This window comes from Centroberyx gerrardi, chromosome 4 (assembly GCF_048128805.1).
Source record: "Centroberyx gerrardi isolate f3 chromosome 4, fCenGer3.hap1.cur.20231027, whole genome shotgun sequence".
Lineage (NCBI taxonomy): Eukaryota > Metazoa > Chordata > Actinopteri > Beryciformes > Berycidae > Centroberyx > Centroberyx gerrardi.
The window spans coordinates 25,884,646-25,904,451 of NC_136000.1; the positions used below are offsets into that span (position 1 = coordinate 25,884,646).

The following is a 19,806-nucleotide window of genomic DNA, read 5'->3' on the forward strand; positions in this document are numbered from 1 at the left end:
ATACCTATTATGCAGTCTTCTTCCCAAAAATGCTCACTGCAAGTTACCTCTGCTGATGTTGGCTGACTACTGTTGCTGCCAGTTTTCCTGCCAATTTGGCAGCAACTTAACTCAATTTGCATTGTCACTGCAAATGGGTTTAATACGTATTGACTCAAAACAAAAAAAACTTCAGCTTTTCATGTTTAATTTTTAAAGATTATGTCCAATGTAACTAGAATATCCACTTTGGCATTATTGTACATTGTGTGTAGATCAGTTTCAAAAATCTGTTTTGAATAAAGGCTTCAAGACCATCAAAATGTGGAAAATGGTTCTGCTATATGTAGAAACACACTGAGAAAATGTCAACAGAGGTGAATATTAAAATTTTACAATAATGCAACTGAAGATATGATATATTCTGATCTTTCACATCCCCATTTGACCTCTAGGATCCTCAAATCATGGGCCATGTGGCTGTTGGATGTTCCATGGTCTAGACTGTAGAACAGTCTCCCCTATTATATCAGGTCCGCCCCCTCCGCTGACTCATCTAATACTCATCTCAAAACACATTTCTATTCTTTAGCCTTTGACTCGGGTTTTATCTGCCTGTGTGTGTGTGTGTGTGTGTGTGTGTGTGACTTTAGTCAAACTTCAGTTTATTAGACAGTGGAGCCAATGCATCTTCATGTCAGTGCAAATAGCTTAAATTGCAATTGCCAGAATTGACAGTGAAATTAAATGAACAAATAAAATTACATATACTGAAAAGATAAGCTAATGGATCATTTTGAAACACCAAATGGTACAGCATCAAATCATAATTAATTTCATAATTCTATTTTTTTCTTCAGCAGCAGTTAATTTGGCAATAAAAAATGTTATGAAACAGCAATGATGTTCTTCTGTGCTTTGCTTTGAATAGTAACCTAAACCTTTGTTTCTATAATGGTACACATGGTATTCCACACTAACAGCAGTCTATATAAAAGTGCAAGATAGAGTGTTTATTTTTATTTTTTTTACAGTTTTATGGATGAAAATAACTGACAGCTATTGAAAGTTGAGGCTGTCTATCCCACACTGGGGATCTGTCCATGCACACGCAACCGATACAAGCATGTGTACTCTGGTTGTCCCCAGTTGCTTAAGATACGCAGTTCCACGTAATGACAGACCGCACCGCTGGGATTCTGAAAGAGGAATGGGGCGTATGAGAGAAGGGAAAAAAATGGACAGTGCGTGATGCGTGAAAGAAAGAGAGGTTTCTCCAAAACAGACTCACAAAGATCTCAAATGTTTGAGTAGGTTCTCCCTCTGCTTCGAAAGTGAAGGATCCCAGCAGAGTACCGTCTTCATCTGCGGTGGACATGCCCTGATATTCAGCATGGGACAGATGTAGAGGGCACAGAGAGCAGAGATATATAGAAGTCAGAAACGAATAAGTCAAACCTTGTTGGACCTGTGAATAATGCTACAGATTACACTCAGACCTGAGACAGTACTCACATAAACTTTGAAGTCGCGGGGGGCAGAGTAACTGTATCCGTAAGGGTTGTTGTAATGAGGAAGATGGTCGATGGTGACGTGGCTGACCTGGACAGGGTGGGACAGGGCTACCACTAAGGAACCCCGATCCCCTTTGATGGGCCAGCATTTACCTGGCATCATCACAGAGTTGCCCTGAGAGAAGGGAGAGGACAGGGAGAGGGAGAAGAAGTAACACATCATGAATAAACTGGAAGTGCTCAGAGAGGGGTGCTCTGTGTAGAAAAACAATATAATGGGAGCAAGTGTCTGGTTTAGACTGGGCTCCATAGGAATGGTGCCGTCATGTATGTGGGTACAGATGTGACTGCTGAGTGTGTGAGACAGCAGTGAGTGTGTGTGAGAGAGATACTACCTCGATGGCTCTCTCTGGTGTTACAGAAGAGCACAGCAACCAAATGCCCGACACTGACAGACAGAGTGAGCTGTGGTGGTAGGTTTCTGAAGCTCGAACCACATAAGCACCTTAAAACACACACAAACACACACAACATGGCAGAGACAGTTGTGAACACAGTGATGTCTAGACAGTATAGAAACATAAGGGATGTTGGCACTAACCTTGTGATTTTAAGGCAAAGTCAGGCATCATATTTGCCATCGGAGTTTTGCAGTCTGTTTTACCTGTCGCGCTGATTTTCTGTTGAACACACACACACACACAAGTTAAATTTGGCTTGCATAGACCACATTGACTAAATCCAGTAATCACCGACTGTATAGTGGTAAATAAATAAGACTAAAGGACTAAAGATCACTGACTTCAGCCATTATGTCGGTTGACAGTTTATCCAAAGCCCGTTTCAATTCTGGGTTCAGCTGAGACTCAGTGGAGTCGGGGGCAACTGGATACAGAGGAGGGGGGGTCATCTTAATGCTGTCCAGAACGTGTTGCATCTAGAAGAGGACGGAGAAGAAGAGAAAGAAGGGGGAGGAGAAGAAGAAGAAGGTGGGTTTGATTCAGACCAGGATAGACATTTACACAAGTTGTTTTATATACACAATAATTGTGGGCATGGGCTTATGATGAAACCGTTACCTCGGCAGTGTGATCCTCCAGGGCTTTGACTTTCCTCTCAAACAAAGTGGCTGTGCTTCTAACGTCAGCTTTGAGGGCAGCAAGCTCATGGGCCATATGCAAGTGATGCTTCATGTTCAAACTATATCCAAAGCACATTACAATAAACATATTTACTTTATTCAGCCTGTGGAAATATTGTACACTTGCTACATCAGCTCCAATGGAATGGAATCTCTCATGTCTCAAGGATGGAGGCCTTTTTCATGCATAAATACCAGACAAACTCACCTTTCCATTCTCTTGTTGATAACCTTTAAATCATCCATGAGTCTCTGTTCCACCTACATGACAAGCCAGCGGGTTAGAGAGACTGGATGGTTTGGAACGGACATGCAGAGACGTACGGAGTGAGAGAAAGAGAAGCGGTGAGAGACACCCCTACCTCAGAAACCATTTCCCGCTGCCTGTGTTCAACACCCACCTGCAATAAACAAAAGCCAGTGAGGAAAACAAATCCGCTGAAGTTGCAGTGTGATCTCAAGGCTGTTTTCCGTCTCTCTACTGCCGTATTTGGCTTACCAGCATGTTATTCACTGTGTCTTTCAAGGCAGAGTTTGGGGCTACATATCCAGTCTAAAGAAAAACAAAAATATATCACTGTAGGTTAATGGACATTTTGAGGAACAGCAAACAACATTCTATGAGAAGAATAAGAAACCAAATATCCTGGAGAAAAAAGGAAAGCAGGCAGGCAGACATAAAGATACATACTATTTGAGTAAAAAAAAATTGCTGTTTTTTACTGAATGTAAAAAAGCAGCACATGCTGGGAGGAAAAGTTGTGTATCATACCTTCTCTTTGAGGGTGTCAGCAGGTTTGTTGGCGGTCATTACAGAGATCTGAACCAGCACAGGAAACACCAAATAGGTTCCTGAGTAGAGGAGGTGGAGGGAGTCAAAATACACATCTGACACATTATATTTGTCAGTATATGTGTGTGTGTGTGTGTGTGTGTGTGTGTGTGTGCTGGGGGGGGGGAGGGGTAAATACATTTGATGTTAAAAACTCACCACAGAGTAAGATGCCAAAGAGGAGAAGTGGAAGGAGGGTCTTCTTTGCACCGAAAGGGAAACCCGACATGGGAACTGTGACTAACACTGCCAGAATCAGAAGACAATACAAACACAGTGGACTGTAAACACACATTATGCAAACTGGAGCTCTAGGTGGTGGGATATATACACGTGTGTGTGTGTGTGAGAGGGTGTGTGTGCCATTATAGGGTTTATTAGATATCATCGCTATAATGTACAGTATCTTGCAATAGTAGTTTGTCTTTACCAGTGGAGTCCTGAGCGCAGATGGCATCACTACTGGTAAGAGAGGGGTCTTGGTCACTGGCTTCATAGTTTTTCTTTAACCCTTTCCTTCTCTTGAATATTCTAGAGAGAGAGAGAGAGAGAGAGAGAGAGAGAGAGAGAGAGAGAGAGAGAGAGAATGTAAAATAGAATGTAAAATAATCATGACAAATATAGGCTATTTTAAGAATTACATGATTCAGTCCACTGATTATGTTCTAAACCTAATTATGTCTAAAAGGTTGTGTTCAAGAGCACTACATGGTCATCGAATATTGCATGAAATGTGATATATATATATATACATATATATAAAGTTTTGTGTCTGGGGGGAGGACACTGGTCGAGCACCGCGCCTGTTATCCACCACTGCCTGTAGGATGTATGAGGGCCTTTTTATTTATTAAATCCCTACAGTCATCCAAAGGCAGCAGGACAGTTATGTGTGTTCCATCTGCGGACAATCATTTGAGCATGTGGTGCGCATTTTCAGAGCGCCGCGAAATTACGCACGCCTCTTCCAATGTAGGTACCCTCAAAACTTCTTCACACTGCTTTTGTCCACACCAAACTGGTTGGCTGTAACACACAGCTTCCAAGTTCATACCATTTCCACTCCTCGTCAGGAGTACAGAAGACACAATAGATCACACAGATCCATTTTAAAGTTCTCTCTCCACTCTACGTCACTGAACTCCCTCAGGACCTCCCGTGTTTTGATACAATTTGATAGTGGCGAGACAGGAAACAAGTTACTTATTTTTGCAAAAAAAAAAAAAAAAATCTGATTTTCACAATTCTCACCGGATAGACGAAATCAGTACTTCATTATGTAAACGGGATTATTATGGAGAGTTGTCAGTTTATACAAACATGTAAACGGTTTAAGAGATACCACACCTACTGATAATGAATTCCTCCTAATCCAAACCCTTTTACACTGCGCCACCGCTGCACCATCACCTGCTCACATTACCAAAACTCTGAACTTGCGCCGCTGATGTTAAGTGAATATAAGGTGAAGCAAATGGACGTTTTGATGGAAGGCTATTTGTTGCATATGAATAAAGAAACTGCATGGACATAGAAAACTCACCAGGAGATCACAACACACACACACGCACGCACGCACGCACACACACACACACACACACACACACACACACACACACACAGTAGCACATATACTCACTTCACTGGGGTTTCTTTGTATGAGATGCGGTTACGATCGTGCAAGTCGCTGAATGACTGCAGGCGAGGGCTGCAGCGAAACATGACTGTCAGAGAGACACAGTGAGTGAAAGGTGACTGAACTATATGCACTTGACCCATGTCAAATTTAGGTAGGTAAGCTAATTGATTGATTAATTGAATATCAGGTTAATTCATCCCAGTAGCCTAAGACGGTTGTGTAGCCTAAAATTCTTATGATGTTGGACACAAAAGACTCTTTTTAGTTAATTCTTTTAAATTGAAGTCGCTTAATCAAGTTTTCAAACTCACCTAAAAAAAAGGCCTTTGATGGCCGTGGAAGACCGTTTCCTTTCTGTCCTTGTTGGACGTTGGGTGCAAATCAGCCGCTCCAGTCCAAGTTCTGTTAGCGCGTCATTAAGAGCAGAACTTGGAATGAAGGAGTCTAATAATGGATCCAAAACATTTCCTCTGAACCCACATTGACTTTGTGGGAAAAACATAGACAGATAGCTTCATACTAAATTATAATTTACAGTCAAACCCTACAGCTGCCTAAGCACAAACCAAGTGGCCAGGCCTAATATTTGATTTATTTCATGTCAAATCAGATTATGTTCCACTAAAAGACTAATGAATTCTATTTATGTAGCAGGATGTATAGCATAAAGCATATATCTTATACACATATATGGTGCAAAATTAATTAACTGTCAATCAACTGGATATTGATTTAGCACATGCTGTACAGTAGTACTGTCTGTGGCATCGTCCATGGCCGAGTAGCCCATCACAATGATCACATAAACTACAGTCCATCTCTGATTAGATTAAGTGTTGTGGAAATAAGACAGGCCGTCACTCGGTGAATATGCTCTCTACACATGTAAGATAACAATACTGTTCACGTGATAGCGGGAACACGAAATAAAATTTAACAACTGAAATTGAAAAAAAAAAAAAAAATGATGCAGCGTTGCAATAAATCCCCGGGCCGTTCCAAAATTAAATTCTTGTTTTACAACGCCACCTAGTGTCCAGATCCTTGTTGCGATTGTGTGTGTGACCAATGTGCAAGTGGGTGTTTTCTCTGTTCCTTGTCTGCATTGTTGATGTGGTTGCTTTAATCTTTTGTACCACACTATTTACTTTATTAAATGTGTTTTATAAATAAACGTGATTGCTATGGCAATGTAATTGAATGGAAGTGGCATAACATGCATTAACAATGATGACAATAAACCTAACAGCAATAACAGTTAAATAACCTTCATAGGTTTTGAGATGTAGCCTAATGAGTGCAAATGGCAAGAACACTGATAAATATTAGATATATACAATAACTGCAGGCAACAACGACTACAATGATTAACACAAACTACTTCAACCAAATCCACAGTCATTACTAATGAACAGCAACAGCAAGGCAAGTGCATATACAAAGCATTTGACAAATCACAATTATTACCATACATAGAGTGATAAATCATGCACACCATTGCAGGGTTTAGCATCCATTCATCTATTGTATGTGCACTATCCAAAAGAGGGATCACTATCCAAGAGGGATGACTGGCCTGTGTGATTTGCAGGCAGGTGAGCGGGTGCTACAGTCCTGACCAGCCATTCAGGGAGCTTCTTACTCTGGCTGCCCAATGAAGGATGTGTGGATGCTGCATGAACCTGCACCTGTAATTGAAGCCCCCTTGGCTAAAATGGCAGTCTTTTAAAGATATAAGAGGCAGAAATTCATACCATTTAACAAGACTGGAGCAGACTGGAGCATAGGGTAAAGGTTATTTTAAAAACGTTTTGCCATTTGTAGGTTTGCCTTTTTTTCTTGTGTCATACATGAAAAAGTCCCTCTGGCCTGACCTTGTGTTGACCCATATTTTGACTTCTGTGACCTCCAGAAGTTAAAAGCAGGGCTCGTCCGGGATTTGAACCCGGGACCTCTCGCACCCTAAGCGAGAATCATACCCCTAGACCAACGAGCCTGCCTTTATAGAGAGAACTGAGGGTTTAAATCTCCTCCTCTGTCTCGTCAGGGCTGCAGTTGAACTGTTCAATCTGGTGATGTGGCAGCTTGGAGCCTCAAATCTCATCTGGTCCAACAGCACCCTCTGCTGTCACAACATGTTCATTTTCTATCACATGCAGGAAGTGTCTTCTGAACTGCACAGTGTTCCCTCATAGAGCTGTGCTTCATCCTTACTATTATTCTGACTTTAGTTCAGGCTTCATGCTCCATTAAAAGTAGGCATGGATAAAGTTTTAACAAAACCAATGCCAGTTTTGAGTTTCTTTTGAATGGGTAAAAAAATCTATCAAAAACAAATACAGATAAGTGGCTCGTTGGTCTAGGGGTATGATTCTCGCTTTGGGTGCGAGAGGTCCCGGGTTCAAATCCCGGACGAGCCCTTCCTTTAATCCCTGGATTTGAAGGTCACAGACATACATAAGGACACTTTCATCTGCAATAAACTATGAGCGCAAAACAGACAAAGCTAAAAATGTCATCAGGTTTCTGAAATCACCAAATACATGACAACACACTCAGTTGTGTTAGAATCAATGAAGTGTCCATCATGTACTGTTCTTAACTTATTTTACTGACAAGAATGTGTCAACACACAGACAGACAGACACCTCCATGACGACATAATAATAAAAACTAGCGGGTGTTATGTATGACACACTCACACACACACACATACATGCACATGGATGTACACAGGATGTGCAACAGCTTTACAGATGTTGTTTTACGTGAGTGGGCTGTTTCATGGCGTGCGTGGGTTGTCAGTGTGTGTGGTACATGAAATAAAGCTGTCGGGTTCAAGCATGGAACAGTGTGGACCTTGATCATTCATATTCTGTTAAGAACATAATATGATGGTAAATACATTTTTAGTGTTCAAGACTGAAATTAGAGCCACCTTTATACAACCATTGCCTTCAGGATGAGTTTGATATGCTTAGTAATATTGGTGGAATATGAGTAGCATTCATATTGAAACAGAACAATTCAAATAAATGCTTTTTACATTTTAGTCTGGGCTCCTGGTGCTCTCCGGTGGTCTGGTGCTCCCTGGAAAAAGGCCAAATTGTAGAACCTTCTGACAGGCTGCTGTGTAGCCAGATGAGCTCTCAGCCTCCAAGCTGCCACATGTCAAGCTGATGGAGCTCAACTGCAGGCCTGGACGGGATAGGGAGGGGATTTAAACCCTCAGTTCATGAAAAAAAATGGATCCAAAGATTCCATAACAATCAGCAGTACATTGATTTAAAAAAAAAAAAAAAAGTATGCAACAGCATATACAGAGGTTTTCAATGTTTCAATTGTCAGTGTTTGTTGATAGTAGCCTATACCAAAAATGTAAGATGTTAATATTTTTATGCTTCCAGTGTCTAAAAGCAAAAGTTCCTTGGCCAGATTTTATAGAAAATATAACAATACAAGTGTTTAGGTGCGACCCCTAACTGCCTGGAGTTTGGCCAAAGTCCATCCATTCAGACATACAGGACTAGCAGACTAAATCTAATGAACCAAAAGGTTTAGCTTTGGTTCACTTTAGTTTCATATTTGTGAAACAGACTTAGAAATCATATTTTTGTGCCTGTTTAAATCCAGCAAAAGCAAAAGAGGGGATTTAAACCCTCAGTTCAAAGTGTAGACAAAGGCTCGTTGGTCTAGGGGTATGATTCTCGCTTAGGGTGCGAGAGGTCCCGGGTTCAAATCCCGGACGAGCCCTGCATTTAGCCTCTAAATGTCACAGAACACTTGTCACCATAAATAAAGGCCACTGTCCACTAGCTCTGGTGTGTGTGCGTTCTAGTTCCACAGCAGCCCTGTGTCTTTTAGGTGGCCGCTGCAATGTCCACCAGCACTAGTGACAGCGAGACTTTTGTTTGTTTGGGGTGCTGTCTTCTGTGTTTTTTGTTGTTTGGGTTAGGGTTAGGGTTAGCTCTCAGCCTCCAACCTACCACATCACCAGTTTGAGAAGCTGCACTGCAGGCTTGGACGGAACAGAGGAGGGATTTCAACTCTCAATTACATACAATGCAGCAGGCTAGTTGATCTAGGGGTATGTTACTCGCTTTGGGTGTGATAATCCTGGACAAGCCCTACCTTTAACCCCTGGGGTTGAGGGTCACAGACAACAAAACGTGCACCAACAGAGATGCATGAGGACTCCATCTGTGATGAACTGTAACAAAAAGACAGGCAAAGCTTAAAATGGTAACAGGTTTCTGAAATCACTACAAATTAGTCACATTTAGGTGTATTATTTATTGTCATTCGTATGAAGTATCTAACATGTATTGTTCTTGAGTTATTTCACCGACAAGAATGTGTCAACACACAGACAGACACACAGACAGACAGACACCATCACGACATAATGTCCCATATACCATGTACCATGGTGGCAGGCCATAGAAACTATCAGGGTATTATGTATAACACACACATACATGCACATGGATGCACACAGGCTTTACAGACGTTGGTTTTACGAGTGGGCTGTTTTACGGCGTGCGTGGGTTGTCAGTGTGTGTGGTACATGAAGTAAAGTTGTCTGGTTCTGCTACGGCCTCGTTAAACTCAATTGTCATAGGTCCACTAGAGACCGTAAACATACAAAAATGCCATCGCAAGTTTGCAAAAAGAATAGAAATCATTTATTACAAAAAAAGGAGGTTTAAGCAAAATTACAAAATGGGAAAGAGATTCAAAGCTGAAATTAGAGCCACCTTTATACAACCACTGCCTTCAGGATGACTTTGATATGCTTAGTAATATGAGTGGAATATTGGTTGCATTCAAATTGAAATAGAAAAATGCAAATAAATGCTTTTTACATTTTAGTCTGTGCTCCTACAGTTTTTAACTCGGCACCACTGGTGCTCTCTGGAAAAAGGCACAGTGTAGAACCTTTCATTATAGACTCAAGCTGCCACATGTCAAGCTCAAAGAGCTCAACTGAACGCCTGGATAGGACAGAGGACGGGATTTAAAAGCTCAGTTACCTATGGGAAGGCAGGCTTGTTGGTCTAGGGGTATGATTCTTGCTTAGAGTGTGAGAGGTCCTGGGTTCAAATCCTGGACAAGCCCTGCTTTTAACCTCTGGAGGTCACAGAAGCCAAACATTGTGTCACCATAAGGACTCTTTGGTCTGTGACCCACCATGAGAAACAGACGAGCAAAGCTATAAATAGCAGCAAAGCTCTGAAATAGGTGGGCCTCAGACTCTGACACAAATAAGGTATTTGAACTTTGGCTGTATTCAAACAAGCAGAATTTTTTTTGTGTGGTACAAATACAAAACTTAGGTTTAATGTAAATTAGTTTAAGAAATGTGAACTTCTAGAATGCTACTGTTTAGTCTACTGTCATACAGTAATCTATTCTGCACTATATGAGGTTCTATTACATTTTCTCCAGCACATAGTGTATCTATCCGGTAATCCTGTAGTGTTTCACTATATTGTAATGTGTCCGCACCAATTAATCAACTGCAGCACTCAGTAGCAGCAGGTACGACTCTGATTCACTGACAAAATGTTTTATTTTATTTTTATTTTACTTCTTTTTTTAAATTACCCCCTACCCATCCTCTTCCTCTCAAAAGCCCTTTAGTCAGACCATCATAATGAATGTTATTAATTTTGAATGCTAAAAAACCACTTGATTTCATTTGCACATAAATGAACATGCTGTTGTGACCAGCAGAGGGTGCTGTTTGACCAGATGAGCTCTCTGCCTCCGTCCTGCCACATCACCAGTTTGACGAGTTCAACTGGCCTGGGTGAGACAGAGGAGGGATTTCAACTCTCAATTCCCTTGACAGAGGCAGGCTCGTTGGTCTAGGGGTATGATTCTCGCTTTGGGTGCGAGAGGTCCCGGGTTCAAATCCCGGACGAGCCCTCCTTTTTAATTCCAGGGGTTGGGGGTCACAGAAGTCAAAATTTGCACCAACAGTGATACAGGCCACAAGGACTCTTTCATCTGTGATGAACCATGAGACAAACACCGGCAGAGGCAAAAATGGCAACAGGTTTCTGGTGTAAGATTCTAGCTTGCCCCATGCTCACAGGACAGCCCCAGGCTCTGACACAAGTAGCCTATTTCAACTTTGGCTGCAGTTAAACAGGCACAACACACAGCATACATTAGTGCAAATGCCTAGCAGAGTCCATACACCTTGGGAGCAGCTTTCAGTGTGCTTTTGTTCTTCAACTGCAGGGCGGGCCATAGAAAGCAGGTCAACCTTCCATTAAGCCTATTTAAGCCTATGACAGTTGTTACAAATCTATCTCTAAACTGCTGAACTGCTGAACTGCTGAACTGCTGAACTCTAGACTGGGTGTAGAGGGGGGGAGGGGGGTGCTTCTGGGATGCCAAAACTCACTGCTGAGCCGTCTGGAGGCAATGTGGGCCTAATTCAACGAATCATCTGTGATGGGAGGTGCCCACTTGAAAACCCCTATGACATGCGCTCTCTTTCCTCTAAAATCCACACTCAGACTCACGTTTCCACACTCAGAAAGCACAAGGGGAAAGTTGCATCAGACAATATCTATTCGTATAACCTTTGCTGATATTTTTACCTGACACTTCCTTCAGAGGCACGCACACAGGCATTATCGGTCACAGGCTGCATTTCACCAGAGGGGTCAGAAGGAGGGACAGTAGCTAGGGACTCATATCGGAGATCTTCCACCCAGAAAGATACTATTCTATTCTGCCTTGTACTCCTCTAACCTGCTCATATAAAGCCCCAAAACTGACCCCATTCACACAGATTATCAACCTGCACTCTACAACTTCTTTCAACCATAAACATGTTCATCTTTACATGAAAACCTGACAGGTCTCCGTTTTATAAATCCTCAATAAGCTATAAATAGGCTAAAGCAGCCTTGCCACAACCTATTGTAAAACGGGTATTTAAACACCACAGGGGAGCAGTGTTTCCAGCACCTCTCATGTAGCCAAATATTAATATGTGGCCTCCAATTTTGTGGCCCCACTTCCTTCCCTGATATTTACCATAGTAATGCCTGCTGCTGTATTGCCACCACAATTACCACATCTACTATGAATAGCATATGAATGCATTTGCTAGCCACCAGAGGGTGCTGTTTGACCAGATGAGTTTTGAGGCTCCAATCTGCCACATCATCAGTTTGAGGAGTTCAACTGCAGGTCTGGAGACAGAGGAGGAGATTTAAACCCTCAGTTCTCTGCACAGAGGCAGGCTCGTTGGTCTAGGGGTATGATTCTCGCTTAGGGTGCGAGAGGTCCCGGGTTCAAATCCCGGACGAGCCCTGTTTTTAACCACTGGGGGTCAGGAGGTCACAGAAGCCAAAATATGGGTCAATACAAACGCAGGTCAGAGGGACTCTTTCATCTGTGACACAAAAGACACTAAAAGTTTTGTCCTGCACCTAGTGTATCAGTCCTTTACTGTGTAACTGCCTTGTAACAAGACTGCATCTATTAACCAAGTTGATTGTAGCATTGTAACATAAATTTTCATCTCAACGCTGATTCACTGACAAAATGTTTACATCATGAAAACTTTGCAGAAAATTTGAAAAAAAGGGCCCCCCTGTTTAAGTTTAAACAGAAAAAAACCTTCAAAACCTTCATCATGACGTAATGCATCTGCAATGAAATAATGTAGCCATAACGGATTCCCTCATTTGAAATGAATTAACTTCCATCACTGTAGAGAAAGTATGTCCTTTTTATTCTTACTTTAGTTCAGGCTTCATGCTCCATTAAAAGGAGGCATGGATAAAGTTTTAACAAAACCAATGCCAGTTTTGAGTTTCTTTTGAATGGGTAAAAAAATCAATCAAAAACAAGCCTCACACTACTGGAATAATTATTATTGTCCCACAAGCAGTCACAGAAATCCAGAAGACAGTGACATTCTTGAAGTTCCTGCAGAAGAAGCCAAACACATACAGACAAGTGGCTCGTTGGTCTAGGGGTATGATTCTCGCTTTGGATGCGAGAGGTCCCGGGTTCAAATCCCGGACGAGCCCTTCCTTTAATCCCTGGATTTGAAGGTCACAGACATACATAAGGACACTTTCATCTGCAATAAACTATGAGCGCAAAACAGACAAAGCTAAAAATGTCATCAGGTTTCTGAAATCACCAAATACATGACAACACACTCCGTTGTGTTAGAATCAATGAAGTGTCCATCATGTACCGTTCTTAACTTATTTTACTGACAAGAATGTGTCAACACACAGACAGACAGACACCTCCATGACGACATAATAATAAAAACTAGCGGGTGTTATGTATGACACACTCACACACACACACATACACACATACATGCACATGGATGTACACAGGATGTGCAACAGCTTTACAGATGTTGTTTTACGTGAGTGGGCTGTTTCATGGCGTGCGTGGGTTGTCAGTGTGTGTGGTACATGAAATAAAGCTTATAGACTCAAGCTGCCACATGTCAAGCTCAAGGAGCTCAACTGAAAGCCTGGATAGGACAGAGGATCTATAGTAGATTCTATAGTAGAAATTATCTCAAACACATGCTGTTGTTTCACATCCCTCCTCAAATGTTATGGGCTACATCTATTATTTTACCACCTCCATCTATGGCTCCTCTCTTTTGACTTGCTGCTGCTCCCCATACTGAGAATGCTTTAATGTAGCACCTTTGTTTACTTTGCTGCTTGGTTTTTGTCATTCCAGCTTCCATGTTTTTCTTCCTATCCTTTTCCCACCAAAAGGCATTTGGCCAGGCCATCATGATAAACGTATTAAATTTCTAGAGAAAATCCAAATTGGTTTCCAAATTTTTTTTTATCCATGCCTACTTTTAATGGAGTATGAGGCCTGAACTAAAGTCAGAATAATAGTAAGGATGAAGTACAGCTCTATGAGGGAACACTGTGCAGTTCAGAAGACACTTCCTGCATGTGATAGAAAATGAACATGTTGTGACCAGCAGAGGGTGCTGTTGGACCAGATGAGATTTGAGGCTCCAAGCTGCCACATCACCAGTTTAAACAGTTCAACTGCAGCCCTGACGAGACAGAGGAGGAGATTTAAACCCTCAGTTCTCTCTACAAGGGCAGGCTCGTTGGTCTAGGGGTATGATTCTCGCTTAGGGTGCGAGAGGTCTGGGGTTCAAATCCTGGACGAGCCCTGCTTTTAACTTCTGGAGGTCAGGGGGTCACAGAAGCCAAAATATGGGTCAATACAAACGCAGGCCAGAGGGACTCTTTCATCTGTGACAAAAAGACAGACAAACCTACACATAGCAACAACTTTTTGAAATACAGTAATCCTCTGAATGTGGGCCCCAGTGTGTGACACAAATAGACAATTTGAACTTTTGCTGAATTTAAACAGGAATAAAACATGACTTGTAACTTTTGACTCATATTTAGCTTTGTTTCACAGATACAAAACGTGTTCCTTCATTTTACTTTACTAGGTTTTACTCACATGAGCTTCAGAAATGTGTACTTATAAACTGTTTATGTTTAGTCTACTGTTCTGTAAACGTCTGTTAAGTTTGGTCCTGCACCTAGTGTATGAATCCTGTATTATCTAACTGCCTTGTAATAAGACGGACCAAATCGATTGTAGCATTGTAACATTTTCGTCGCAATGCTGATTCACAGACAAAAGGTTTACATCATGAAAACTTTGAAAATGAAAAAAAAATGAACCCCTCTTTTTATGATTATGAACACATTATCAAAGTATAAGCAGAATAAATACAATGCATGCCACAACTTCATCGCAACGTAATGCATCTGCAACATAATGATGTGCCTATAATGGAGTCTCTCATTTGAAATGAATGAACTTCAGTTGCAGAGTAACACATTCAGGGGCTCATTCATAAAACTCTGTGGTAACAGAATAGTGACGCCCAAAATCTGTGACCCGGTAATTTTACCTAAATCATAAATTTACCACAGCTGTGAATTGCTTGACGACGCCACATTACTGCTGTGTTATCCTCAGCTGTAGAAAAGCCTTTTGTGTGCATAGAAAAAGTCTTAGATCTTTTATTTAAACTCATGAAAAATGGGAGCAAAAACAAAAGTGTTGCGTTTATATTTTTGTTCAGTATAGATATAAAACGATTCAGCAGTGGTTTTGGTTGCAGGCAGACACACCTGCTGCCAAAAGGTTGACGCCCAGAAACATCCCGAACATTCAGAAATAAGAAATCCAGGCAGAAGGCAGAGTCTCTGTAGACACACACACTGTCACACACTACCAATGGGCCATAAGTAATGATTGAGTAGGATCATTTTTGGATGAGTTTATGCTATTTCAAGAGGGAAAATCCTGCTCAGTATGCCTTTAACATGTTGTGGTGACCAGCAGAGGGTGCTGTTTGACTAGATGAGTTTTGAGGCTCCAAGCTGCCACATCACCAGCTGAAGCAGTTTAATTGCAGGTCTGGACAAAACAGAGGAGATTTAAACCCTCAGTTCTCTCTACAGGGGTAGGCTCGTTGGTCTAGGGGTATGATTCTCGCTTAGGGTGCGAGAGGTCCCGGGTTCAAATCCCGGACGAGCCCTCCTTTTAACTTCTGGAGGTCAGGGGGTCACAGAAACCAAAATATGGGTCAATACAAATGCAGGTCAGAGAGACTCTTTCATCTGTGACACCATGACAAAAAGACAGGCAAACCTGTCTGAAATCTGATGAAGTGAAAGCAGTACATACAGCTGAGCACGCTGTGTGGCATGCTGCTTAAACTATATACACATATGTTATGAGTAGTGTGCAGGGTCATTTTTCATATAGTTTAGCATTGGCACTGGTTTTAATAAAACTCTATCTATGCCTATCCATAGTGGAGAGTGAAGCCTGATGGAAAGTTGAGAAATCTGAGGTTAGACCCAAAAAAAAATATTAAGGATGAAGCACAGCTCTATGGGGGAAGAGTTCAGATGATGGCACTTGTTGCACATGATTGAGCACTTTTGCTCCAAGCTGCCACATCACCAGCTCAAGCTGTTTAATTGCAGGTCTGGACAAGACAGAGGGGATTTAAACCCTCAGTTCTCCCTACACAGGCAGGCTCGTTGGTCTAGGGGTATGATTCTCGCTTAGGGTGCGAGAGGTCCCGGGTTCAAATCCCGGACGAGCCCTGCTTTTAACCATTGGGGGTCAGGAGGTCACAGAGGGCAAATTGTGGAACCTCAAAGGCAGGCATAGAGACTCTTTCATCTGTGACGCACCATGAGGAAAATACAGGCAAAGCTACACATAGCAACAGCTTGCTGAAATAAGGCTCCAGACTGCCCTATGTTCCTTCAACCTGCTCAGGCAAATATTTGCTATATTCATTATAACTTTCTTTGATATACTAATCATATATTGATTATAACTATTTGAATTTTGTCTGGATCTAAACAGGCACAAAAACTACTATTTTCAACTCTGTAGCACAAACATGAAACTAATCAAAACCAAAATTTTCCTTCCTTAGATTTCACTTGAATTACGCTTAGGAATGCTTTCGCATATTTTTTCATTTGTATTTGGCTGGCCGATAATATCAAGGTATGATGCCTGAATGGATGCACTTTGGCTAAATCCTGTCAGTTAGGATCATACCTAAACACTACACCTTTCATTGGTTAATTTTCTATAAAAACTTGCCCAAGGCACATTTGCATTTAGCCTTTATATTCTTTTTATGTTTTTCATCTGTGTACCTGCATTTGTTGTTACATGTTTTGTTTTTTTAAACTATGTGACTGTCACTGTTGTTTTGGACACTGGAATTAAAAATATCAGTATTCTGCAATTCCAGTAAACTGCTGAAATCAGCGTACTGTAACAGTCTACTGATAAGCAGGTACACAGCTTTTACAATTTCAGATACATCATTTAAATGGTATGGTTGGTTGACACTCAACCTGTGGCTCAACTTTTACTACGTTTACTTTTACTTGACATTTCCCATGCCACATTTTACCAGAAGGAATCATATAGCAGACCTACCATTCATATGACAATCATCCTCTGACGCAAAACCTACTCCCACCCACTCCTGGGCTGCAACTAATGATTATGTTGTTATATGTCCTACAAGCATGAATAAAACAAAGGGCCGCCCCAAAGGATGAATGCTGACTGTGGTGGACGTCAATGATGGATCACTGAACTCATCGCGACCTTTGCCCTTTCACAAAAGAAACCCCAGAGAGAAAGATAAAGGTCTATTGCCAAATAAAGGTAAACATATTTCACAGTTTTTTTTAATGATATTTAACTTAGTAATGTTCTTGTGTTATTTCAGCTATGCTCTAGTCAACAGTAATGGTGGAGAAGGTTAATGTGCTTCGTTAAGGTGATATTTGTATACAGAATGCTGGCGTATAATTGATTTGTACGAGTGGGAACAAGCCACCAAAGGCAACAGGTGCAGAAGTGATTATGAGAAGTTACAGGCAACTGCAGTCATAAAAATTACAATACGCTATTTTAATAATTACAATATGCTATTTTGTCCATATAACCTGGTTACACATATGACTTTAACTTACATATATGACCGTAACATTAGATAGGCAGTAACTTTAGTTAGGCTAGGCTCAGCGGACTGAATTGCATGCCACTAGTAATGGTGGTAGTGAAGCGATCTCACATGCACAAAAAACGTGCACACACTTGCACGGTACCTTCTGAGCTGTGGCATACGCAGATGAACCTCTTCCATCTTGTCTTCATCACTGGATGCTATGCAGGTGATACTGTCTGGACAACTGGTGAGCATGGCTGAAGTTTCTTAAGTGTAGTTTCAGCTTAGATTTCTGCAAGGAAAGAGTAAAAAATACACTAAAACCTGGAAGATGACCACATATATCAGCATATGAACTACCCAAAGCCCCAGATTTGGGTTAATAATATGTGAAAAATCGTATAATTTAGAGATCTGTTAGAAATTGTTATTCTCAGTTGATCAAGACCAACAATTAAGCCATTGGTAATTAATAGTGGTTTGGAAATGCAACTTAAAACATTATTTCTGAAGCAAGAACATTAGACAGTTCACTGAACAGATACATCACAGTCTTACACTCAGAGGGAAACATCACCCTTTTAATCAACTCAATCAAGAAAAAATGTTACACTGTGACCTTCCTAAATTTCATGATGACACTGTAAATCCTCACCCAGTGGGAGACCTGTGTAGGCTGTCAGGTCAGGAGTCTGTAGCCTGTCATTTGAGCTGTACACGTGGTCCTAGCATTTACATTTGAGAGCTACACTCTTAAATACACTTCAGTACACTGGCATTTGAGAAGACAGAGGGTCGTCTGCTAATGTTAATTTCGTTCGAGCACACAAATTATCGTGACTTAACATAACCCACTCAGTTGAATTTCCACTATAAATTTAGTCTCTAAAAGTGCAACTGCTGACTGATGTTTAGCAAATCTCTACATTAGCTAACTGTTTATCTGTTGGAAATGGGCGGAGTGGTTAGCTAGGTTGGCTGGGTTAGCTAACGTTACTGATGCCTCTGACCAACCTGAACGTTTCAGTGTTTGCTAATGAAACTAACTAGCTTCTCTAACATGACAAATTTGACGGACAAACGTGTTTTTCCACTCACCGTTAACATAACACACGTGGGAAACTGATAAATCTCTTTCAGCTTCAGTTGGACAACTTTAAATGTTCAAGAAAGTTATTTATGGCCAGTGACTTTTTATGTATTTTTCTCGCAATAGTCATTACCCTGTACGTAGATGTAAGAGACAAAATAAGAAACAATATTAGCAAATGCTGCAAAACCAAGTCAAGCCATTCCATTGTCCAGTCTTAGTTGCTCCAAATCTGTAACTAGCTTACAGACAGACAGCCACTGCCTGCTTTGGGAGTGCCTTATGGCCTGCTCCCTCTGTGCTCATTTGCAAAAGGATGTTATGAAAAAGGCCCTATTTGTAATGATTTATAAACAAAATACATTTATATTATTAAGTATATATTTCCATGTTAATTTGTACATTAAAGTGTTAATTAAGACTTATTTCGTTATGACACATTTGATCCTATCCTAGCTATCAAAAAAACACATTTTACAGTGAAATAATCCTGTAAATTCAAATGAGCACTTACTGAGTGTATAATATCACCGTGTATAGGCTACTAGATAGTATAAGGTTCATATCACTTTCTCTATAGTATGTCTCGTCATTAAAGTTAGTTTGGGAAGGAAAAGCCACAAAAGCCAGGTAAGGTTAGCCCTTTTTTTCCATCAAAAATCATTATTATTCATGATTATTATTATTATTATTATTACTGCTACTACCACTGTTAATTTAATGACACTTTAACAATCAAGTCTATTCTCCTCAGGACATTCTATTTTGATTTTTTTTTTTTTACTGAATTTGTTACATTGTGTATCTTTGTAACAGACATGTACATTTTCCCTATTTGACCAGCAGAGAGAGACACATATCATAGACTTGAAGATTACAGAAAAGTTTTTTTTTTTTTTTTTTTTGCAGAAAAGCAGTTATTGTAGGATTTTTTGAACCAGCATTATGCACTTGCTGAAACTCCCCAAATTACTGTGAACTACAGCAGTCAGCAAATGATGGGTGCTGATTGCTTTGAAAGTTCACATGACTTGAAACACAACAGGTCTTTTATTTTC

The 19,806-nt window shown here is 40.9% G+C and overlaps 8 non-coding genes across 8 annotated transcripts; 7 read left to right on the forward strand and 1 right to left on the reverse strand.

Moving 5' to 3' along the window:
- Positions 1-7,029: 7,029 nt before the first annotated feature.
- Positions 7,030-7,101, reverse strand: trnap-agg (transfer RNA proline (anticodon AGG)). The gene has a single exon. It is a non-coding gene; the product is annotated as a tRNA-Pro (tRNA).
- A 352-nt stretch (positions 7,102-7,453) lies between these two features.
- Positions 7,454-7,525, forward strand: trnap-ugg (transfer RNA proline (anticodon UGG)). Its single transcript has one exon. It is a non-coding gene; the product is annotated as a tRNA-Pro (tRNA).
- Positions 7,526-8,786: 1,261 nt separating this feature from the next.
- Positions 8,787-8,858, forward strand: trnap-agg (transfer RNA proline (anticodon AGG)). The gene has a single exon. It is a non-coding gene; the product is annotated as a tRNA-Pro (tRNA).
- A 2,106-nt stretch (positions 8,859-10,964) lies between these two features.
- Positions 10,965-11,036, forward strand: trnap-ugg (transfer RNA proline (anticodon UGG)). The gene has a single exon. It is a non-coding gene; the product is annotated as a tRNA-Pro (tRNA).
- Positions 11,037-12,368: 1,332 nt separating this feature from the next.
- Positions 12,369-12,440, forward strand: trnap-agg (transfer RNA proline (anticodon AGG)). The gene has a single exon. It is a non-coding gene; the product is annotated as a tRNA-Pro (tRNA).
- Positions 12,441-13,093: 653 nt separating this feature from the next.
- Positions 13,094-13,165, forward strand: trnap-ugg (transfer RNA proline (anticodon UGG)). Its single transcript has one exon. It is a non-coding gene; the product is annotated as a tRNA-Pro (tRNA).
- Positions 13,166-15,630: 2,465 nt separating this feature from the next.
- On the forward strand, positions 15,631-15,702 carry trnap-agg (transfer RNA proline (anticodon AGG)). Its single transcript has one exon. It is a non-coding gene; the product is annotated as a tRNA-Pro (tRNA).
- A 505-nt stretch (positions 15,703-16,207) lies between these two features.
- Positions 16,208-16,279, forward strand: trnap-agg (transfer RNA proline (anticodon AGG)). Its single transcript has one exon. It is a non-coding gene; the product is annotated as a tRNA-Pro (tRNA).
- The last annotated feature ends 3,527 nt before the right edge of the window (positions 16,280-19,806 follow it).